Here is a 26,388-nt window from a genome sequence, read left to right as displayed (position 1 = left end):
TAAAAGTTAGAATTGGACAAGTAGAAGCTAATGACTCTAGGAGACATCAAGAATCAGTGAAACAAAATCTAAAAAATGAAAAAAAAGAAGAAAACATGAAATGTCTGACTGGAAAAACAATCAACCTGGAAAATAGATCCAGGAGAGACAATCTAAGAATTATTGGTCTACCTGAAAGCTCTGCCAAAAAAAAGAGCCTGGACAGCATCTTCCATGAAATCCTTAAGGAAAATTGCCTGGAGGTCCTAGAACCAGAGGGTAAAATTATCATCGAAAGTCTCCATCAATCACCCCCTGAAAAGATCCCAAATTGAAAACTCCAAGAAATATTATAGCCAAATTCCAGAACTACCAGGTCAAGAAGAAAATCCTGCAAGCACCTAGAAAGAAAAAATTCAAATACCACGGAACTACAGTTCAGGATCATGCAGGATCTTTCAACTTCTCCACTAAATGACAAGAGAAATTGGAATACAATATTCCGAAAGGCAAAGGAGTTTGGATTACAACCAAGGATCAACAACTCAGCAAGACTGAGCATAATTTTCCAGGCAAGGACATGGACATTCAATGAAATAAGGGAATTCCAGACCTTCCTGATGAAAAGGCCAGAGCTCGATGGAAAATTCGATCTCCAAATACAAAACTCAAGAGAGACATACAAAGGTAAATGGGGGAGGGGGACCCTAGTTAATCAATGAGTATAATTAATTACATCCTTATATAGGATTATTTTGTTTTATATGTATATCTATATATATATATATATATATGTATATATATCAATCTTTAGAATAGTATACTCAATATGACAATTGAAACGGATATTCATAGACTGTGGATATCAGTATAAAATAACCATTATAATGATAAAAAATATAATAAGAGATATAAAGGGATGGCTCTGGGAGAGGAGGTAAGGAGGTGGTAGAAAAGGGTAAATTATATCACATGAAGAGGCACAAAAACATATTGTAGTAGAGGGAAAGAAGGGAGGGAGAAGAGCAGTATTTGAGCTTTACTCTCATCAGATTTGGTTCAAGAAGGGAATAACATACCCTCATAAGTACAGAAATCTAACTTGTCCTACAGGCAGTAGGAGGGGAAAGGGAAAAAAAGGGAGGGGATGGTCAGAAGGGAGGGAAGAAGTAGCAAGTGGAAAACTGTAAGATAAGGGAGGGGAATTAAGTGGGAGGGCGAACTGAGGAAGGTGGCTGTCAAAAGCAAAACTGTTGAGGAATGGAAGGGGAAAGGGAGAAATAAAAGCATAAATGAGGTGGAAATAGGATGTATAAAAATACGGATCTCATAACTGTGAATGTGAATGGGATGAACTCTCCCATAAAACGAAGTGTATAGCAGAACGGATTAAAAATCATAACCTACAAAATGCTGTTTACAAGAAACAGGGGGATACACAGACAGTAAAGGTAAAATGCTGGAGTAGAACACATTGTTCTTCAGCCAAAGTAAAAATAAAAGCAGGAGTAGCAATCCTAATCTCAGAAAAAGCAAAAGCAAAGATAGACCTAACTAAAAGAACACTACATCCTGCTAAAAGGGACCATAAACAATGAAAAAATATGCTTGTTTAATATATATGCACCAAGTGGTATGGCATGCAAATTTTTTTTACAGGAGAAGTTAAGGGAGTTACAGGAAGAAATAGACAGCAGAACTATAATAAGAAGAAACATCAACCTCCCCCTTTCTGAACTTGATAAATCTAACCTTAAAATAAATAAGAAAGAAGTTAAGGAGGTGAACAGAATTTTAGAAAAGGCAGATATGATAGACCTCTGGAGAAAACTGAATGGGGATACAAAGGAATATATATTTTCTTAGTGGTACACAGCACATACTCAAAAAACTGAACATGTACTAGGGCATAAAAACCTCACAATCCAGTAGAGAAAGGCAGAAGTGGTCAAAGAATACTTTTCAGATCATGATGCAATGAAATTATTTTTAATTAAAAATTCATGGAAAAATAATTTAAAAATTAATTGGAAACTAAATAATATAATTCTAAAGAATGAGTGTGCCAAACAACAAATCACAGAAACAGTTAATAATTTCATTTAAGAGGATGACAATAATGAGACAACATACAAAACTTATAGGATGCAGAAAAAGTTGTTATTAGGGGAAGTTTCATATCTCTAACTGCTTACATGAACAAAATAGAGTAAAAGGAGATCAATGAACTTGGCATGCAACTGAAAAACCTAAAAAAAGAACAAATTGAAAATCCCCAATGCATACAAAATTAGAAATACTGAAAATCAAAAGAGAGATTAATAAAATTGAAAGTAAGAAAACTATTGAATTAATAAATAAAACCAATTTTCCCAACAGTTTTTGTGAAATAGTGAATTATTAGCCCAGAAACTGGCCTCTTTGGGTTTATCAAAGAGTAGATTGCTAAACTTGTTGATTTCACCTATTTGTGTACCTATCCTATTCCACTGATCCACACCCCTGTTTCTTAACCAGTACCAGGCAGTTTTGATGACTGCTGCTGTGTAGTACAGTTTAATATCTGGTGTGGCTAAGCCACCATCTCTAGCATGTCTTTTCATTGATATCCTAGATACTCTAGACCTCTTGTTTTTCCAAATGAATTTTGTTATTATTTTGTCCAGCTCAGTAAAAAATTTTTTTGGCAGTTCCATTGGTATGACACTGAATAGATAGATTAATTTAGGTAGAATTGTCATTTTTATTATATTAGCTCGGCCTAACCATGAGCAACTGATATTTCTCCATTTATTTAGATCTGATTTTATTCGCGTGAAAAGTGTTTCATAGTTATGTTCATATAGGCCCTCGGTTTGTCCTGGCAAATAGACTCCCAGATATTTTATAGTGCCTTCAGTAACTTTGAATGGAATTTCTCTTTCTATCTCTTGCTGTTGGGCTTTGTCAGTAATGTATAGGAATGCTGAGGATTTATGTGGGTTTATTTTATATCCTGCAACTTTGCTAAAGTTGTTTATTATTTCAAGTAGTTTTTTACTTGATTCTCTAGGATTCTCTAGATAAATCATCATATCATCTGCAAAAAGTGATAATTTAGTTTCTTCTTTTCCTATTCTAATTCCTTCAATTTCTTTTTCTTCTCTTATTGCTACAACTAATGTTTCTAGTACCAAATTGAATAATAGGGGTGATAATGGACATCCTTGTTTCACCCCTGATCTTATTGAGAATGCATCTAGTTTATCCCCATTACAAATAATGCTTGTTGATGGTTTTAGGTAGATGCTATTTATAATTTTGAGGAAGGTTCCACTTATTCCTATGCTTTCTAGTGTTTTTAATTGGAATGGGTGTTGTACTTTGTCAAAGGATTTTTCTGCGTCTATTGAGATGATCATATGGTTTCTGCTCCTTTTGTTGCTGATATGGTCAATTATGGTAATAGTTTTCCTAATATTGAACCAGCCTTGCATTCCTGGAATAAATCCTACCTGGTCATAGTGTATTATTCTCGTAATGAGTTGCTGCAATCTTTTTGCTAATATTTTATTTAAAATTTTTGCATCAATATTCATTAGAGAAATTGGTCTATAATTTTCTTTCTCTGTTTTAACTCTACCTGGTTTGGGTATTAGTACCATATTTGTGTCATAAAAGGAATTTGGTAGGACTCCTTCTTCACCTATTTTCCCAAATAGTCTACAAAGTATTGGAATTAGTTGTTCTTTAAATGTTTGATAGAATTCACATGTAAAACCATCTGGCCCTGGAGAATTTTTCCTAGGGAGTTCGTTGATGGCCTGCTCAATTTCTTTTTCTGATATGGGGTCATTAAGAAATTTCACTTCCTTCTCTGTTAGTCTGGGCAGTTTATGTTTTTGTAGATATTCATCCATATCTCTAAGGTTGTCAAATTTATGGGCATACAATTGGGCAAAATAATTCCTAATTATTGTTTTGATTTCCTCTTCATTAGAGGTGACCTCACCCTTTTCATTTTTTATACTGGTAATTTGATTTTCTTCTTTCTTTTTTTTAATCAAATTGGCCAAAGGTTTGTCAATTTTATTGGTTATTTCATAAAACCAGCTCTTTGTTTTATTTATTAATTCAATAGTTTTCTTGGTTTCAATTTTATTAATCTCTCCTTTGATTTTCAGTATTTCTAATTTGGTATTTAATTGGGGGTTTTCAATTTGCTCTTTTTCTAGCTTTTTCAGCTGTATGCCCAAATCATTGATCTCCTCTTTCCCTATTTTATTCATGTAAGCATTTAGAGATATAAAACTCCCCGTAAGAACTGCTTTTGCTGCATCCCATAAGTTTTGGTATGTTGTTTCATTATTGTCATTCTCTTGAATGAAATTATTAATTGTTTCTCTGATTTGTTCTTTGGCCCACTCACTCTTTAGAATTAAATTATTTAGTTTCCAATTAGTTTTTAGCTTATTTTTCCATGGTACTTTATTAAAAATGATTCTTATTGCATCATGATCTGAAAAGGATGCATTGACTACTTCTGCTTTTCTGCACTGGATTGTGAGGTTTTTATGCCCTAGTACATGGTCAATTTTTGAGTATGTGCCATGTACTTTGGAGAAGAAAGTATATTCCTTTTTATCCCCATTCAGTTTTCTCCAGAGGTCTATCATATGTGCCTTTTCTAAAATTCTGTTTACCTCCTTAACTTTTTTCTTATTTATTTTGAGGTTAGATTTATCAAGTTCAGAAAGGGGGAGGTTGAGGTCTCCCAATATTATAGTTTTGCTGTCTATTTCTTCCTGTAACTCCCTTAACCTCTCCTCTAAGAAATTGTATGCCTTACCACTTGGTGCATATATGTTAAGCAATGATATTGCTTCATTGTTTATGGTGCCTTTTAGCAGGATATAATGTCCTTCCTTATCTCTTTTAGTTAGATCTATCTTTACTTTTGCTTTGTCTGAGATTAGGATTGCTACACCTGCTTTTTTTACTTTAGCTGAGGCACAATATATTTTACTCCAGCCTTTTACCTTAACCCTATTTGTATCCCCCTGTTTCAGATGCGTTTCTTGTAAACAGCATATTGTAGGATTATGGTTTTTAATCCATTCTGCTATCTGCTTCTGTTTTGTGAGAATGTTCATCCCCTGCACGTTCAGGGTTATGATTTCTATCTGTGTCTTTTTCTCCATCCTAATTCCCCCTGTTTATGCTTTTATTTCTCCCTTTCCCCTTCTCCTCCTCAACAAAGTTTTGCTTTTGACTGCCGCTTTCCTCAGTTAACCCTCCCTCTTTATTCCCCTCCCTTATCTAACCGTTACTCACTTGCTACTTCTCCTCTTCCTTCTGCCCTCCCCCCTCCCTTTTTCCCCCCTTTCCCTCCCATTTCCCGTAGGACAAGTTAGATTTCTAAACTTATCAGAGTATGTTATTCCCTTCTTCAACTAGATCAGATGACAGTAAAGCTCAAATACTGCTCTTCCCCCTCCCTTCTTTCCCTCTACTATAATATGTTTTTTTGCCATTTCCTTTGGTGTACTTTACCCTTTTCTACTTCCTCCTTACCACTTCCCTCTCCCTTTATATCTCTTATTTATATTTTATATCTTTACATCGGTTAATTTATACAGGCATTCACAACCTATGTATATCCCTTTCATTTGTCATAATAGTTGTACCATTCACAAGAATGACTTATATATGTGTATATATATATATATATATATATATATATATATATATATATATATACATAAAAAACACACATAAGATGATATTATCCCACTTAAAGATGTAAACAACCTAAGCTTATTGGTTAATGAGGTTTGTGGGGTTTTTCCCCCTGGTTACCTTTTTATGTCTCTCTTGAGTTTTGTATTTGGAGATCAAGTTTTCCATTGAGTTCTGGCCTTTTCATCAGGAAGGTCTGGAATTCCCTTATTTCATTTAATGTCCATCGCCTTGCCTGGAAAGTTATGCTTAGTTTTGCTGGGTAGTTGATCCTTGGTTGTAGTCCCAGCTCCTTTGCCCTTCGGAATATCATATTCCAATTTCTCCTGTCTTTTAATGTGGAAGCTGAGAGATCCTGCGTGATCCTGACTGTAGTTCCACGATATTTGAATTGCTTCTTTTTGGCTGCTTGCAGTATTTTCTCCTTGAGTTTATAGCTCTGAAATTTGGCTATAATATTTCTTGGTGTTTTCAGTTTGGGATCTCTTTCAGGGGGTGATCGGTGAATTCTTTCAATGACTATTTTGCCCTCTGGTTCTAGGACCTCTGGGCAGTTGTCTTTGATAATTTCTTCGAAGATACTGTCAAGGCTCCTTTTTTCATCGTGGATTTCCGGTAGACCAATAACTCTCAAATTGTCTCTCCTGGATCTATTTTCCAGGTCAGTTGTTTTGCCAATCAGATATTTCACATTTTTTTCTATTTTTTCATTCTTTACATTTTGTTTTATTACTTCTTGATGCCTCATAGATTCATTAGCTTCCACTTGCTCAAGTCTAATTTTAAATGAGTTAGTGTTTACATTTTGCTTTTGAGCCTCCATTTTCAATTGGTTGATTTCACCTCTCAGGGTGTCATTTTCTCTCTTTAGATTCTGTATCTCCGTAGCCATTTCGTCAATCTTATTCTTTAGGGACTTTTCCATTTTTTCCATGTTTTCTTTTACCTCCCTAATTTGGTTTTTAAAATCCTCCTTTAGCTCTTCCAGCAGTGCTTTTTGGGCTGGAGACCAGTTCATATTAGCTTTTGAGGTATCTGATGTATCTACCGTGTCACTGCCGTCCCTCTCCATATCGATATTTTGATCCTGCCTGTCTCCATAAAAAGAATCCATTGTCCTCGGTTTTTTTGTATTCTTCTTCATGTTTGTTGTTTTCCCTTTTCCTGGCGTTACAACGAATTTATATCTTTGGGCTCTCTGTCTCAGCTTTCTTATTCTGGGGGTTGGGAGTCTAGAATTAAAACCTTCAGTTTCCTGAGGTGTGGGGGAGGGGTCTGGGTCCCTGGCATCTCACTCCCTGTGGGTGCTCTCCAGCACTTGTTTTTCAGCAATGGTCTCAGCTGTTTGTTGTTTGAGCTGATGTCTGGCACTTCCCCTGGGGCAGCAAGGTTATGTCTGGGCTCCTGGCATTGACCCCTGCTTCTAGTATTTGTCCTGTGAGGCCCCACTACTCTCTCCTCTGTTTCAGTTCTTTTTTTTTTTTTTCCAAGGAATTCTCTGGGTGAGGGGGGGAGGGATTAGAGCCTTCTACCTGGCCATTGAGTCATCCGGAAGTTCAAGAAGCCGAGTTCCTGCGTTTTGCAAGCGTCAGAGTGGGTGTTTTCACAACTGGTGGCATTGCGCTGCCTCTCGTCACTCCCACAGACTGCCGTCCTGTGTTGGGAGTCCTGGGGATCTCTGCCGGTTTCGGGCGCCCAGCTTTCTCCCGGTCTGTCTCCCACGTGGATATCCCCGCTGGCCGCTTCTGCTTTGGTCTGGAGCAGCTCCGCAGCCGAGCACTCTCCGAGCCTACAGGATCATGTCTTCAGCCTTTCAGACTCTCCCGGCTCGGAAATTGGCCCCACGCAGACTGCTTGCGGTTTCTGACTCTCTCAAATCTGTTCAAATTCACTTTTTTACGGGAATCTGACAGACCTTGTGAGAGAGCTCCAGTAAGACGCTGCCTTCATGCGGCCATCTTGGCTCCTGGATCCTTGATGCAAAAATTTTAAATAAAATATTAGCAAAAAGATTGCAGCAACTCATTACAAGAATAATACACTATGACCAGGTAGGAGTTATTCTAGGAATGCAAGGCTGGTTCAATATTAGGAAAACTATTAGCATAATTGACCATATCAACAACAAACCTAGCAGAAACCATATGATCATCTCAATAGACGCAGAAAAAGCCTTTGACAAAGTACAACACCCATTCCTATTAAAAACACTAGAAAGCATAGGAATAAGTGGAACCTTCCTCAAAATTATAAATAGCGTCTACCTAAAACCATTAACAAACATTATTTGTAATGGGGTTAAACTAGATGCATTCCCAATAAGATCAGGGGTGAAACAAGGATGTCCATTATCACCCTTATTATTCAATTTGGTACTAGAAACATTAGCTGTAGCAATAAGAAAAGAAAAAGAAGTTGAAGGAATTAGAACAGGAAAAGAAGAAACTAAATTATCACTTTTTGCAGATGATATGATGATTTATCTAGAGAATCCTAGAGAATCAAGTAAAAAGCTACTTGAAATAATAAAGAACTTTAGCAAAGTTGCAGGATATAAAATAAACCCACATAAATCCTCAGCATTCCTATACATCACTGAGAAAGCCCAACAGCAAGAGATAGAAAGAGAAATTCCATTCAAAGTTACTGAAGGCACTATAAAATATTTGGGAGTCTATTTGCCAAGACAAACCCAGGGCCTATATGAAGATAACTATGAAACACTTTTCACACGAACAAAATCAGATCTACATAAATGGAGAAATATCAGTTGCTCATGGTTAGGCCGAGCTAATATAATAAAAATGACAATTTTACCTAAATTAATCTATCTATTCAGTGCCATACCAATCGAACTACCAAAAAATTTTTTTACTGAGCTGGACAAAATAATAACAAAATTCATTTGGAAAAACAAGAGGTCTAGAGTATCTAGGGTATTAATGAAAAGACATGCTAGAGATGGTGGCTTAGCCACACCAGATATTAAACTGTACTACACAGCAGCAGTCATCAAAACTGCCTGGTACTGGTTAAGAAACAGGGGTGTGGATCAGTGGAATAGGATAGGTACACAAGTAGGAGAAATCAACAAGTTTAGCAATCTACTCTTTGATAAACCCAAAGAGGCCAGTTTCTGGGCTAATAATTAACTATTTCACAAAAACTGTTGGGAAAATTGGAAAATGGTAGGGCAAAAACTGGACATAGACCAATATCTTACACCATATACCAAAATAAAGTCAAAATGGGTTCATGATTTAGGAGTAAAAGTTGATACTCTAAGTAATTTGGGAAAGCAAGGAATAGTTTACTTCTCATATTTATGGAAAAGTAAAGATTTCATGACCAAAGAAGAGAGAGAGAGAGCATTACAAAATGCAAAATGGATAATTTTGATTATGTCAAATTGAAATGTTTTTGTACAAAAAAAGCCAATGCAACAAGAATTAGGAGGGAAGCAGAAAATTGGGAGAAAATCTTTGCAACTAGTATCTCTGATAAAGGCCTCAACTCTAACATATACAGGGAGCTGAGCCAAATATATAGGAATACAAGCCATTCCCCAATTGAGAAATGGTCAAAGGATATGAACAGGCAGTTTTCAGAGGAAGAAATTAAAGCTATCTATAGGCATATGAAAAAATGCTCTGGATCACTACTGATTAGAGAAATGCAAATCAAAACAACTCTTAGATACCACATCTATCCTGTCAGATTGGCTAACATAACAAAACAGGAAAATGATAAATGCTGGAAAGGATGTGGGGAAATTGGAACATTGTTGCATTGCTGGTGGAGTTGTGAGCTGATCCAGCCATTTTGGAGAGCAGTTTGGAACTATGCCCCAAGGGCTATAGAAATGGTCATACCCTTTGACCCAGCAATACCACTTCTAGGGTTGTATCCCAAAGAAATCACACAAGCGGGAAAAGGACCCATATGTACAAAAATATTTATAGCAGCTCTTTTTGTGGTAGCTAAGAATTGGAAATCAAAGGCATGCCCGTCAATTGGGGAATGGCTGAACAAGCTGTAGTACATGAAGGTGATGGAATACTATTGTGCCATAAGAAATGGGGATGATGCAGACTTTATAACAACCTGGAAAAACCTACACAACATAATGCTGAGTGAGCGGAGCAGTGCCAGGAGAACGTTGTGCACAGCCACAGATATATGGATTCTGTGAGGACCAACCCTGACATACTGCGCTTTTCTCAGCAACGTAAGGGGCAAGGATAACTCCAGGGGACTCACGATGGAGAATGCTATCTTCATCCAGAGAAAGAACCGCGAAGTTTGAATATAGATCGAGGCGCCCTACATGCTCGCCTTTTTTGGTTCTTTTTTGTTTTTGTTTTTGGGTTTTTTTTTTTTGGTTCTGTTTCTTTTTTCTCATGATTCATTCCATTGGTCAAAATTCTTCCCCACGACTTGACTAGTGCATAAATTAATTCAATGCGAAGTTATACATGACAGTTATATGAGATTCCAGGCCGTCTTGGGAAGGGAGGAGGGAGGGAGGGGAGGAAAACTGGAACTCAAAACTATGTAGAACCGTGTGTGGTAAACTAAAAATAAATAAAGAAATTTAAAAAAAAAGAAAAAGAAAGAAAAACTAAAAGGTCAATTTACTTGGCTGCGAATATGGCCAGGCAGCGAAAACGCACCGAGATTCAGTCTCAGACTTTGCATTCTTTCTTTGCTGACAAAGAAGACCAAAACATACAGCCTAAAGAAGTCAATAAAGTGCAAGAGCCTACACCAAAAGACTCCAAGAAAACCATGAACTGGTACCAGGCCACGGAAGAGCTCAAAAAGGATATGGAAAAGCAAGTTAGAGAAGTAGAGGAAAAATTGGGAAGAGAAATAAGAAGGATGCGAGAAAACCATGAAAAACAAATCAATGACTTGCTAAAGGAGACCAAAAAGTACTGGAAAATACACTGAAGAAAACAACACCTTAAAAAACAGACTAACTCAAATGGCAAAAGAGCTCCAAAAAGCCAATGAGGAGAAGAATGCCTTGAAAGGCAGAATTAGCCAAATGGAAAAGGAGGTCCAAAAGACCACTGAAGAAAATGCTACCTTAAAAATTAGATTGGAGCAAGTGGAAGCTAGTGACTTTATGAGAAATCAAGACATTATAAAACAGAACCAAAGGAATGAAAAAATGGAAGACAATGTGAAATATCTCATTGGAAAAACCACTGACCTGGAAAATAGATGCAGGAGAGATAATTTAAAAATTATTGGACTACCTGAAAGCCATGATCAAAAAAAGAGCCTAGATATCATCTTTCAAGAAATTATCAAGGAGAACTGCCCTGATACTCTAGAGCCACAGGGCAAAATAGAAATTGAAAGAATCCGTCGATCGCCTCCTCAAATAGATCCCAAAAAGAAATTTCCCAGGAATATTGTCAACAAATTCCAGAGCTCCCAGATCAAGGAGAAAATACTGCAAGCAGCTAGAAAGAAACAATTTGAGTATTGTGGAAACCCAATCAGAATAACCCAAGATCTGGCAGCTTCTACATTAAGAGATCGAAGGGCTTGGAATGCGATATTCCGGAGGTCAATGGAGCTAGGATTAAAACCTAGAATCACCTACCCAGCAAAACTGAGTATCATGTTCCAAGGCAAAATATGGATTTTCAATAAAATAGAGGACTTTCAAGTTTTCTCAGTGAAAAGACCAGAACTGAATAGAAAATTTGACTTTCAAACACAAGAATCAAGAGAAGCATGAAAAGGTAATCAAGAAACGGAAATTGCAAGGGACTTACTAAAGTTGAACTGTTTTGTTTACATTCCTACATGGAAAGATGATGAGTATGATTCATGACACCTCAGTATTAGGGTAGTTGAAGGGAATATCTATATCTATATCTATATCTATCTATGTATCTATATATATATATATATATATATATATGTATGTATGTATGTATGTATATGTTAATGTATATATATATAAGTGAATGTGTATGTATGTATATATCTATGTGTATATGTATGTATGTGTGTATATATATGTGTTTATATATGTATATATATATATGTATATATATATATATATATATATGTAAAAGAGAGAGAGCAGACACAGGGTGAGTTGAAGATGAAGGGAAGATATCTAAAAGAAATAAAATGAAATTAAGGGATGAGAGAGTAACATACTGAGAGAGGGAGATAGGGAGAGATAGAATGGGGTGGACTATCTCGCATAAAGGTGGCAAGAGGAAGCAGTTCTATGGGAGGAGGGGAGAGGGCAGGTGAGGGGGGAATGAGTGAACCTTGCTCTCATCAAATTTGGCCTGAGGGGGAATACCATACATACTCAGTTGGGTATCTTACCCCACAGGAAAGAAGAGGGAGGAAGATAAAAAAAAAATAAAAGGTGGGGGGATGCTGGAGGGGAGGGCAGATGGGGGTGGAGGTAATCAAAACAAACACTTTGGAAAGGGGACAGGGTCAAGGGAGAAAATTCAATAAAGCGGGATGGGTTGGGAAGGAGCAAAATGTAGTTAGCCTTTCACAACATGAGTATTGTGGAAGGGTTATACATAATAATACATGTGTGGCCTAGGTTGAATTGCTCAACTTCTTAGAGAGGGTGGGTGTGAAGGGAAGAGGGAAGAGAATTTGGAACTCAAAGTTTTAAAATCAGATGTTCAAAAACAAAAATGTTTTTGTATGCAACTAAAAAATAAGATACACAGGCAATGGGGCGTAGAAATTTATCTTGCCCTACAAGAAAGGAAGGGAAAAGGGGATGAGAGGGGAGGGGGGTGATAGAGGGGAGGGCTGACTGGGGAACAGGGCAACCAGAATATAAGCCATCTTGGAGTGGGGGGGGGGTGGAAATGGGGAGAAAATTTGTAATTCAAAATGTTGTGAAAATCAATGCTGAAAACCAAATATGTTAAATAAATAAATTGCATTTAAAAAAAAAAAACCTAGAATCACCTACCCAGCAAAACTGAGTATCATGCTCCAAGGCAAAATATGGATTTTCAATAAAATGGAGGACTTTCAAGCTTTCTCAGTGAAAAGACTAGAACTGAATAGAAAATTTGCCTTTCAAACACAAGAATCAAGAGAAGCACGAAAAGGTAATCAAGAAAAAGAAAAAAAGAAGAAATTGCAAGGGACTTACTAAAGGTGAACTGTTTTGTTGAGACTCCTATATGGAAAGATGACAAGTATGATTCAGACCTCAGTATTAGGGTAGCTGAAGGGAATATGCATACATATATGTTTATGTATATATATATATATATATATATATATGTATATATATGGGTGAATGTGTATGTATGTATATATCTATGTGTGTGTGTACATATATATACATGTGTATATATATATATATATATATATATATATATATATATATATATATATATATATATAGAAAGAGAGAGAGAGAGAGAGAGAGAGTGAGAGAGAGAGAGAGCTGACACAGGGTGAGTTGAAGATGAAGGGACAATATCTAAAAGAAATAAACTCAAATTAAGGGATGAGAGAGGAACATACTTAGAGAGGGAGATGAGGAGAGTTAGAATGGGGTGGATTATCTCGCATAAAGGTGGTAAGAGGAAGCAGTTCTGTGGGAGGAGGGGAGAGGGCAGGTGAGGGGGGAATGACTGAACATTGCTCTCATCAGAGTTGGCCTAAGGAGACAATACCATACATACCCACTTGGGAATCCTACCCCACAGGAAAGAAGAGGGAAGAAGATTAAAAAATGGGGGGATGATGGAGGGAGGGCTGATGGGGGTGGAGGTAGTCAAAAACAAACACTTTCGAAAGGGGACAGGGTCAAGAGAGAAAATTTAATAAAGGGGGATGGGTTGGGAAGGAGCAAAATATAGTAAGTCTTTCACAACATGAGTATTGTGGAAAGGTTATACATAATGATACACATGTGGTCTATGTTGAATTGCTCGACTTCTTAGGCAGGGTGGATGGGAAGGGAAGAGGGGAGAGAATTTGGAACTCAAAGTTTTAAAAACAGATATTCAAAAACTAACAAAAATGTTTTTACACGCAACTAGAAAATAAGATACACATGCAATGGAGCATAGAAATTTATCTTGCCCTACAAGAAAGGAAGGGAAAAAGGGATGGGAGGGGAGTGGGGTGACAGAGGGGAGGGTTGACTGGGGAACAGGGCAACCAGAATATATGCCATCTTGGAGTGGGGGGGAGGGTAGAAATGGGGAGAAAATTTGTAAATCAAACTCTTGTGAAAATCAATGCTGAAAACTAAATATGTTAAATAAATAAAAAAAGTGGAAAAAATAACTGGGAAAAAAAAGTTGCAGGATATAAAACAAACCCACATAAATCCTTGGCATTTCTATACATTACCAATAAAGCCCAATAGCAAGAGACAGAAAGAGAAATTCCATTCAGAGTTCCTGTAGACACTACAAAAATATCTGCTAAGACAAACCCAGGGCTTATAAGAACATAATTATTTTTTTTCTTTAATTTATTTATTTATTTTTAGTTTACCACACACGGTTCTACATAGTTTTGAGTTCCAGATTTTCTCCCCTCCCTCCCCCTTCCCTCCCAAGACGGCATGGAATCTCATATAACTATCATGTATATCTTTGCATTGAATTAATTTATGCACTAGTCAAGTTGTGGAGAAGAATTATGACCAATGGAATGAATCATAGGAAAGAAGAAATAGAACCAAAAAAAAAACAACCCAAAAACAAAAACAAAAGAGAAGCAAAAAAGGCGAGCATGTAGGGCACCTCGATCTGTATTCAAACTTCACAGTTCTTTCTCTGGATGAAGATAGCATTCTCCATCGTGAGTCCCCTGGAGTTGTCCTTGCACCTTAGGTTGCTGACAAGAGCGCAGTATGTCAGGGTTGGTCCTCACGGAATCCATATATCTGTGGCTGTGGACAACGTTCTCCTGGCTCTGCTCCGCTCACTCAGCATTATGTTGTGTATGTTTTTCCAGGTTGTTACGAAGTCTGCATCATCCCCATTTCTTATGGCACAATAGTATTCCATCACCTTCATATACCACAGCTTGTTCAGCCATTCCCCAATTGATGGGCATCACTTTGATTTCCAATTCTTGGCTACCACAAAAAGACCACTATAAATATCCTTGTACAGATGGGTCTTTTTCCCGCTTGTGTGATTTCTTTGGGATACAACCCTAGAAGTGGTATTGCTGGGTCAAAGGGTATGAACATTTCTGTAGCCCATTGGGCATATTTCCAAACTGCTCTCCACACTGGCTGCATCAGCTCACAACTTCACCAGCAATGCAACAATGTTCCAATTTCCCCATATCCTTTCCAGCATTTATCATTTTCCTGTTTTGATATTTTAGCCAATCTGACAGGATAGATGTGGTATCTAAGAGTTGTTTTGATTTGCATTTCTCTAATCAGTAGTGATCCAGAGCATTTTTTCATATGCCTGTAGATAGCTTTAATTTCTTCCTCTGAAAACTGCCTGTTCATATCCTTTGACCATTTCTCAATTGGGGAATGGCTTGTATTCCTATATATTTGGCTCAGCTCCCTGTATATGTTAGAGTTGAGGCCTTTATCAGAGATACTAGTTGCAAAGATTTTCTCCCAATTTTCTGCTTCCCTCCTAATTCTTGTTGCATTGGCTTTTTTTGTACAAAAACATTTCAATTTGACATAATCAAAATTATCCATTTTGCATTTTGTAATGCTCTCTCTCTCTCTTCTTTGGTCATGAAATCTTTACTTTTCCATAAATATGAGAAGTAAACTATTCCTTGCTTTCCCAAATTACTTAGAGTATCAGCTTTTACTCCTAAATCATGAACCATTTTGACTTTATTTTGGTATATGGTGTAAGATATTGGTCTATGTCCAGTTTTTGCCCTACCATTTTGCAATTTTCCCAACAGTTTTTGTGAAATAGTGAATTATTAGCCCAGAAGCTGGCCTCTTTGGGTTTATCAAAGAGTAGATTGCTAAACTTGTTGATTTCTCCTACTTGTGTACCTATCCTATTCCACTGATCCACACCCCTGTTTCTTAACCAGTATCAGGCAGTTTTGATGACTGCTGCTGTGTAGTACAGTTCAATATCTGGTGTGGCTAAGCCACCTTCTCTAGCATGTCTTTTCATTAATACCCTAGATACTCTAGACGTCTTGTTTTTCAAGATGAATTTTGTTATTATTTTGTCCAGCTCAATAAAATGATTTTTTGGTAGTTTGATTGGTATGGCACTGAATACATAGATTGATTTAGGTAAAATTGTCATTTTTATTATATTAGCTCAGCCTAACCATGAGCAACTGATATTTTTCTATTTATTTAAATCTGATTTTATTCACATAAAAAGTATTTCATAGTTATGTTCATATAGGCCCTGGGTTTGTCTTGGCAAATAGACTCGCAAATATTTTATAGTGCCTTCAGTAACTTTGAATGGAATTTCTCTTTCTATCTCTTTCTGTTGGGCTTTGTCACTAATGTATAGGAATGCTGAGGATTTATGTGGGTTTATTTTATATCCTGCAACTTTGCTAAATTTTTTTTTTTTCAAGTAGTTTTTTACTTGATTCTCTAGGATTCTCTAGATAAATCATCATATCATCTGCAAAAATTGATAATTTAGTTTCTTCTTTTCCTATTCTAATTTCTTCAATTTCTTTTTCTTCTCTTATTGCTACAACTAATGTTTCTAGTACCAAATTGAATAATAGGGGTGATAATGGACATCCTTGTTTCACCCCTGATCTTATTGGGAATGCATCTAGTTTATCCCCATTACAAATAATGCTTGTCAATGGTTTTAGGTAGGTGCTATTTATAATTTTGTGGAAGGTTCCATTTATTGCTATGCTTTCTAGTGTTTTTAATAGGAATGGGTGTTCTACTTTGTCAGAGACTTTTTCTGCGTCTATTGAGATGATCATATGGTTTCTGCTCCTTTTGTTGTTGATATGGTCAATTATGGTAATAGTTTTCCTAATATTGAACCAGCCTTGCATTCCTGGAATAAATCCTATCTAGTCATAGTGTATTATTCTCGTAATGAGTTGCTGCAATCTTTTTGCTAATATTTTATTTAAAATTTTTTTATCAATATTCATTAGAGAAATTGGTCTATAATTTTCTTTCTCTGTTTTGACTCTACCTGGTTTGGATATTAGTACCACATTTTTGTCATAAAAAGAATTTGGTAGGACTCCTTCTTCACCTATTTTCCCAAATAGTCTGCAAAGTATTGGAATTAGTTGTTCTTTAAATGTTTGATAGAATTCACATGTAAAACCATCTGGCCCTGGAGATTTTTTCCTAGGGAGTTCATTGATGGCATGCTCAATTTTTTTTTTCTGAGATGGGGTTATTTAGAAATTTTACTTCCTTTTTTGTTAACCTAGGCAGTTTATGTTTTTGTAGATATTCATCCATATCTCTAAGGTTGTCAAATTTATGGGCATACAATTGGGCAAAATAATTCCTAATTATTGTTTTGATTTCCTCTTCATTAGAGGTGACTTCCCCCTTTTCATTTTTGATACTGGTAATTTGATTTTCTTCTTTCTTTTTTTAATCAAATTGGCCAAAGGTTTTCAATTTTATTGGTTTTTTCATAAAACCAGCTCTTTGTTTTATTTATTAATTCAATAGTTTTCTTGGTTTCAATTTTATTAGATTAGATTAGAGCTATTTACCTGGACATTTAGCCACCCCGAAGTTCAAGAAGCCGCGTTTAATAAGTTTGGGCTGCAAACTGCTGGAGACGATGTTTCACGGCTGGCATTGCGCTGCCTCTTGTTGCTTCCACATACTGTTGTCCTTTGTTGGGAGGCCTGGGGATCTCCGCCAGTTTCGGGAGCCCAGCTTTCTCCCAGCCCGTCTCCCACGTGGATTTCGTGGCCGCCCGCTTCCGCTTTGGTCTGGAGCAGCTCTGCAGCCGAGCACTCTCCGAGCTTACAGGTTCGTGTCTTCAGCCTTTCAGACGCTCCTGGCTCAGAAATTTGCCCCACGCAGACTGCTCGCGGTTTCTGACTCTCTCAAATCTGCTCAAATTCACTTTTTTACCGGAATCTGACAGACCTTGTGAGAGAGCTCCAGTAAAACGCTGCCTTCATGCGGCTATCTTGGCTCCGCCCCCAGAACATAATTATTTGACGCGAATAAACTCAGATCTAAATAAATGGGAAAATATCAGTTGCTCATGGTTAGGCCAAGCTAATATGATAAAAATGACAATTTTCCTAAATTAATTTATCTATTCAGTGTCATATCAATGGAACTACCTAAAAACTATTTTACAGAGCTGGATAAAACAAAAATAAAATTCATCTGGAAGAACAAGAGGTCTAGAATGTCTAGGGAATTAATGAAAATAAATGCTAGGGAAGGTGGCCTAGCCACACCAAATATTAAACCAAACTATTAAGCAGCAGTCATCAAAACTATCTGGGACAGGTTAAGAAACAGAGTCATGGATCAGTGGAATAGGATAGGTACACAAGATGAAGAAGTCAACAACTATAGCAATCTATGATAAACCCAAAGAATCCAGCTTCTGGGCTAAGAATTCACTATTTCACAAAAAACTGTTTGGAAAATTGGAAAATGGTAGGACAGAAACTGGGCATAGACCGATATCTTATACCATATACCAAAATAAAGTCAAAATGGGCCCATAGTTTAGGAATAAAGACTGATACTATAAGCAATTTGGGAAAGCAAGGAATAGTTTACCTATCAGATTCATGCAAAAGAAGAGAATTCATGACACAACAAGAAACAGAGAGCATTATCAAATGCAAAATGGATAATTTTGATTATGTTTAATTGAAATGTTTCCGTATAAAAAAGCCAATGCAACAAAGATTAGGAGGGAAGCGGAAAATTGGGAGAAAATCTTTACAACTAGTGTCTCTGATAAAGGCCTCATCTCTAAAATATAGAGGGAATTGAGCCAAATATATAGGAATACAAGTCATTCCCTAATTGAGAAGTGGTCAAAGGATATGAAGAGGTACTTTTCAGAAGAAGAAATTAAAAATATCTATAGGCATATGAAAAAAATGCTGTAAGTCACTACTGATTAGAGAAATGCAAATCAAAACAACTCTTAGGTACCACATCTCTCCTGTCAAATTGGCTAAAATGACAAAACAGGAAAATGATAAATGCTGGAAAGGATGTAGGAAAACTGGAACATTGTTACATTGCTGGTGGAGTTGTGAATTGATCTAGCCATTCTGGAGAGCAGTTTGGAACTGTGCCCAAAGGATAAAAAATGATCACAATATTTGACCGATCAATACCACTTGTAGGGTTGTATCCCAAAGAGATCACAGAAGTGGAAAAAGGACCCATATGTACAAAAATATTTATAGCAGCTCTTTTTGTAGTAGCAAAGAACTGGAAATCAAGGGGATGCCCAACAGTTGGGGAATGGCTGAACTAGCTGTGATATGTGAAGATAATGGAATACTATTGTGCTATAAGTAATGGGGAAGATACGGACTTCATAATAACCTGGAAAAACCTACATGAGATAATGCTGAGTGAATGGAGCAGAACCAGGAGAACATCATACACAACCACAGGTGTATGGATTCTGTGATGACTAACCCTGATAGGCTCTGCTCTTCTCAGCAATACAGGATGCAAAGACAACTCCAAAGGACTCATGATGGTGAGAGCTATCTACATCCAGAGAAAGAACTATGGAGTCTGAATGCAGATTGAGGCACACTGTATGCTCTCCTTTTTTCCCCTTTTTTTTTCCTCTTTTGTTTTTGTTTTTTTTCTGGTTTTTATTCTTCTTTCTCATGATTCATTCCATTGGTTATAATTCTGCTTTACAACTCAACTATTGTGTAAATAAGTTCAATGCAAAATTATATGTAGAAGATATATTGGATTCCATGCCATCTTTGGGAGGGAGGGGGAGAGGGGGGAAAGAAAAGTTGGAAATCAAAATTATGTGGAACTGAGTGTTGTAAACTCAAAATAAAAAAAATCTTAATTACAAAAAAAATACAAGAAAAAGAAAATCACATTGACATCCACACCAGCTTTTTATTAATTTTATCTTACCTTATTATGATTGGCTTATTTAAAAGTACCCAGGTTCTGGTTATCATAGTTTCATGCATTTGGATAAGGCTCATCTATTTCAGTATAAAACTACAGGGAACCCTCCCCCCACCCCCATATCACACTCTCCCATGTTCTATAGGATTTATTTACTGGATTGTTGGTCCATGGGAACCTTTATATCTCAGCCCCAGACAAAGACTGGCACCTAAGGGCAGCAATGAAGTAGAAGGATATTGAGCCTTCTAGACTTTTCAACTGAATGAATATTTAATTGGTGATTTTTATGCTATTAGCAAAATTGTGCTTAGATTAAAGAGAAGCATTATGCTGTTTCTGTTACTGGACAACCAGAAGCAGAAGCAGAATGACAAATAAAAACTCTAGGAGGAATAAAAAATCATGATGGTGGGAAATTTTATGGAAAGACTAAAAAAATGTAAAGGATGAAAAAAGGAGAATGGATTCTTATGCTTGAGGGTAGAAGCAGTGTCCACATTGAAGAAACCATTGGCTTATCATTATCTATAAAGACAAAATGGCCAAAAATAGAAAGGGGGTCTGGAGAGAGAATTTTCTTTCTGAATTTGAGCAAGTCTTTTAATCTCTTAGGCCACTGTTTCTATTCATCTGTAATACTCAAGGTTGGGATGTGATTTTCTCTAAGATGTTTTCTATAATTCAAATTCTGAGGATCTATATTTTATTTTGGTGTCAATGACTGCCCTTAATGAATACATAATTGCTTTCAGATATTTGTATTACCTTGATGTCTCCTTCCTCCCAGCCCCAATACACTTCTCTGGGGGATGAGATCTGTTCTAACAAACCAGTGTCATTCTAGTAAATATAAATAAATATATTATTCTCAAAATTTAAAAAAAATATGCCTGAAAAGGTATCCTTTTGTAGGTATACACTTTTTTTTATTTTAAAGTCTCATGATTCAAAAGATATAATGTTTTAATTAATACATCTTCAAAATATATCCCTTTAAGTTGTACACTGTATCTTTCATCCCTTCTATCATACATCCTGAAAAAAATACGAAAGGAATTCTTGATAATGACATCTGGTTGAATAAAACACATGAAATGGTAATTTAGCAAATTATCACACCATGTGGAAAAAGATAGTCATCATTTCAGAGAATATATTTGGAATAGAGCAATGAACAAAATGTTGCTGCTGTTGTTGCTGCTGGTGTTGTTTTTTTTAAATTTACTTTGGCTTTCTTTATTATGAATTTTGCAAGCCACCATCAGGGAAAAAAATCAAAACTAATTCCATAATGTGAAATAAATTCCAGAAATTCCATAAAATGAAAAAAAAAGTTATCATTTGTTACTTTGGTATTTCTGTGCTTCTAATTTCTGTACACTCTGCATTTTATTGAAGGGGGTAAAACACAAGGAGTGCAAAGCAGTATGGGAACAAAAAACGATAATAATTATTTTCTTTATGGATAACATGGAATGGCAGCTAAAAGAAGAATATGGAAGTTTAAGAAGAAAATATTTTCACAGTGAGGACAGGAAGTTGTGAAAAAAAGATCATGAGAGTATACAGCAAAAAGGAGGTAAAAAGGAAACCAAGAGATAAAAGAGGATTTCTGCACATGCAGCTGTGAGCAAGTTTAAAAAATAAATAGGCAAATGACAGATAGGATACGATCTTTAAGTACTGTAGAGTTCACAGTGTTCCTCCTCAATCCCCCCTCCTCAGAATAATTTAACTGATACAGTCAAGACTTCCTAAAATCCCCCTTGGATCAATGCATATCAGTAGCACTTTTGCAATTTATAATCTTATGATGGAAAATCTAGAAAAGAAAATATTTCCTGATGTATCCCAACAACTAAAGCCCTTCCTTAGGAAACTATTGACTATCCATTTAGTACTTACACTATCAACATTTATGTATGTACATATTATCTTCCTTGATATAATGAAATTTTCTTGGAAAAAAGGAGGAAAATATTTATGCATTTGTATCCCTACTTCCTAGCCCCGTGCTGGGCATGTAGTGTGCAATTAAAATGCTTGGTAACTAAAAAAACTGGAGAATTGTCTGAGGTATTGAGAAGTGACTGCTTGTGGAGACTCACAGGGCTAGGATGTGCAAATAGCCGGATAGAAGCCATTTTTCATGGTCAGTTCATAAGTCATTAGTCTGTGCTGTCTCTTTTAGTATCATTTGGAGATGCTATGTGGTATTAATTCAGTTTGACTGACTATTTTTTTCTTATTTTCAGAAGATTGTTTTAGTATTTTGTGAATAGATGTTGACAAAAGCTCTTTTTAATGAAATTGTTAAGGAAAAGTATGGAGATTAATTTAGCTCTCTCTATGTGTGTGCCTGTCTGCCCATCTTTTCATATACGCTGTCTCTCTGTCTCTGTCTCTATCTGTCTCTGTCTCTCTGTATCTGTCTCTCTGCATCTGTCTCTTTCTGTCTCTGTCTGTCTGTCTCTATCTGTCTTCATCTCTATCTCTGTGTCTCTCTCTGTCTCTGTATCTCTCTTAGAAGCCATGAAAATAAAATGGGGAATTGCTAGAAGAAAAAAAAGACACTAAACCATCATAAAATCAACTCAGATATTATATCAAGACAAGATATGTCAACTTCTCTGCTATGGCTCTATTGACTATATATGTAACATTTTTTACCACGGTTTCCCTCCCTACCAGCTACTCCCTCATTAGAATGTAAATTCCTTAAACAGTATGGCAGAAACTAGGCATAGACGAATATCTTACACTCTATACCAAAATAAAGTCCAAATGGGTCCACAACTTAGGCATAAAGGATGGTACCATAAGAAAATTAGGAGAGCAAGGAATAGTCTTTCAGATTTATGGAGAACAGAAGAATTTATGACCTAACAAGAGATAGAGAACATTATGAAATGCAAAATCAGTAATTTTGATTACATTAAATTGAAAAGCTTTTGCACAAAGTCAATGCAACCAATATTAGGAGGGAAGCAGAAAGATGGGAAAGATTTTTTTTACAACCAGTGTATCTGATGAAGCACTCATTTCTAAAATATATAGAGAACTGAGTAAAATTTATAAGAATACAAGTCATTCCCCAATTGATGAATGGTCAAAGGATATGAACAGGCAGTTTTCAGAGGAAGACATTAAGGCTATCTATAGTCCTATGGAAAAAAAATGCTCTAAATCACTTTTGATTGTAGAAATGCAAATTAAAACAACTCTGAGGTACCACATCACACCTATCAGATTGGCTAGTATGACAAAACAGTAAAATGATAAATGTTGGAGATGATGTCGGAAAATTGGAACACTAATGCCTTGTTGGTGGAGTGGTGAACTAATCCAACCATTCTGGAGAGCATTTTGGAATTATACCCAAAGGCCATACCCTTTCGACCTAACAATACGATTTTAGGTCTGTATTCTAAAGAGGTAATACAAATGAGAAAAGGACCCACAAGTCCAAAAATATTTATATTAGCTCTTTTTTTGATGACCAAGAATTGGAAATTGAGTGGATGTCCATCAGTTGGGGAATGGTTGAACAAGTTGTGGTATATGAATGTAATGGAATGCTATTGTACTATGAGAAATGATGAGCAGATAGACTTCAGAAGAACTTGGAAAGTCTTAAATGAATTGATGCTGAGTGAAGTGAGAAAAAGCAGGAGAACATTTTACAAAGTGACAGCAACAATGTGTGATGAATGACTTTGACAGACTTATCTCTTTTTAGCAATGCAAGGACCTAAGAAAACTCCAAAGGACTCATGATGTAAAATGCTATCTACATCCAGAAAAAAAGAATGGACTCTGAATGCAGATTGAAGCACATTATTTGCGCTCTCTCTCTCTCTCTCTCTCTCTCTCTCTCTCTCTCCTTTGTTTCTTCTTTTTTGTGGTTTCTCTCATTCGTTCTAATTCTTCTTTACAACATGACTAATGTTAAAATAAGTTCAATATGAATGCATATGTAGAGTCTATACCAAATTACATGCTGTCTTGTGGTGGGAGAAGGGGAGAGATGGGGAGAAAATTTGAAACTCAAAATCGTATGGAAGTGAATGTTGAATACTAAAAATTAATTAATTAATTAAAAAAGAAATAATGTAAATTCCTTGAGGACAGATTCCATTTTTTTTTGCTTTTCTAATTGTATTTGTTTCTCCAGTGCTTAGCACACTGCTTGGCACAAAGTAATATCTTTAATATTTTTAATTCATTTTATCTTTTTTTGCAAGCCGAATTTATTCAAAATAAATTAAAATATTCTAAGACGCAAGAAGAAGAAAAATATTGTAATTTCAAGTCTGGATATGCCCAGGTAAGGGAGAGAACATATTTCAAATAATGGTGTGGGAAGACAAGCTTTCCATTTTCCATATAAGCGTGGGATAAATCTCATGTGGACATGATATACTTGCTCACTAAATATTTCAATATTTCAATTTTCACCAACCTAACATCTGTGTTGGTCTGTGAACATTTAAACCTACTTTGTCTTCTGGGAAAGGGATGTATTGAATAAATGGGAAGGGATAAGAGATAGATAGACCTTGCTGTTCTTTGAACAAGATACTCCACTGTATGATTGGATGGACTGGTTATTTTCTGATTGCATGGTGCAATGGATAGAAAACTGTGCTTGGTGTAAGATCAGTTCGATTCTGCCCTCGAACAGTTGTTAGCTGTGTGAACCTGGGCAAGTCACTTTACCTTCCTTCACCCCAGTTTCCAGATTTTAAAGTAGGGACAACAGTAGCATCTACCTCCCAGGGTTGTGAGGACTAAATGAGATAATATTCCTAAAGAGCTTAGAACAATGCCTGGCATACATCATTTAATATTTTTTTTTCCTTCTTTTCACTGGCAGCCCCTATTGCTGGAATTATTTTCCTTCTCATCTCTCAACCTTTGTTGTCTTAAGTCTCACTTAAAATCCCAGCTTTTCTATGAAGTCCTTGCCCTGTCACCCTTAATCTCTGTGCCTTGCCACTGAAATTATTTGCAATTTTCATAGCATATATCTTGTTTGTATGTATTTGTTGGCATGTTTTCTGTTCCGTTAAGCTGTGAGCACCTTGAGATAAGTAGCTTTTTAAATTTTATTTTATTTAATATTACAAGTATTTATCACAACTCCTGGCAGATAGTAGGTGCTTATTAAATGCTTGTGATTTGTTTTGACTTTTGTCAAGGAACAAGAGAAAACCTGGAGACGTATTGTATAGAATGAGAAGGTACTGATAGGCAGCAATATGTAACCATGGGGAGGCCACACCAAAGAATTAACAAATCCCTTCAAATATAAAAGTATATGATTAATTGAATGACCTTAATTGGTTTGCAGTGATAACTTTTAACTTTTTTTAGTTTTCATTTTCAACATTTAGTTTTAAGATATTTTGAGTTCCAAACTTTTCTACCTCCCTTCCTTATATCCCCAAGATTGCATGCAATCTGATATAGAGTATACATGTACAATAATATTAAACATATTTCCATATTAATCATGTTGTGAAAGAAGAATTAGAACAAAAGGGAAAAATCATGGGAAAAAAATGAGAAAATAGTATGCTTTGATCTGCATTTAGATTCCATAATTTTTTTACTCTGGATGTAGATAACATTTTCCATCATGTGTCTTTTGGAATTGTCTTAGATCATCACATGGCTAAGAAGAGCTTAGTCTATCAAAGTTGGTCATTGCAGCATGTTGCTGTTACTGTATACAATGTTCTCCTGGTTTTGCTCACTTCTGAGTAATAACGTTTTAAAATGTCTAAAGAGAAACTGAATTGCTTTTTTTTCAGATAATGGGATAAAACAGAAAAGGGAAAGGACCCTTAAAAACCTTTAGATGTCTTCAGATCAAAATGTAAATGATACCACAGCAATAATTACTGTTTTTTTTCTTTATTTGATATTGATTTTATAATTAAAGGCAATGCTCTTTCTCCACTATTCCTCTCTTTGTTAATTTGTCTGGGAACTGGGGCAGCTAGGTGGTGCAGTGAGTAGAGCACTGGCCCTGGAGTCAGGAGGACCTGAGTTCAAATGTGGCCTCAGATACATTCGACACCCCTACTAGCTGTGTGACCTTGGGCAAGTCACTAAACCCCAATTGCCTTGCCTTCCACCCTGTAAAAATTGTTTGGGAACTAAAAATAAATGGCAAAAATTCATTATGTTCTCCTTTCAACTAAAACAGTGAAATCAGAAATATGACAGCATAACTACCTCTTTCATGACAACTTAGGATCCCTTCAAATAAGTTCAAAAGGTTATTTTAGATGCACAATGTAAACTTGAGTTGTTACAGTACCATTAAACCCCTCTCAGGATGCTGAGTACACTTAGATCCATGAGGCACAAAACCAGTAATTCTGCTTCCATTAGGAGACAAGTGCCAATGGATTACTTAAAGTGGAAGCTGTCTAGGATTATTATCCTTAACATGTTCTTTTGTGCTACATAGGCAAGTCTTATTTTATTTCCAAGTATTTCTCCATATTAAAAAGAGATGAATAAAAGAAATTACTGTTATTCCTATTTACCAACTTATGATTGAAAGAATAATTCCTAGG

This window comes from Trichosurus vulpecula, chromosome 4 (genome assembly GCF_011100635.1).
Source record: "Trichosurus vulpecula isolate mTriVul1 chromosome 4, mTriVul1.pri, whole genome shotgun sequence".
In the NCBI taxonomy this organism is placed as follows: Eukaryota; Metazoa; Chordata; class Mammalia; order Diprotodontia; family Phalangeridae; genus Trichosurus; species Trichosurus vulpecula.
The sequence above is the reverse complement of the archived record's forward strand: the minus strand, read 5'-3'. Positions refer to the sequence as shown.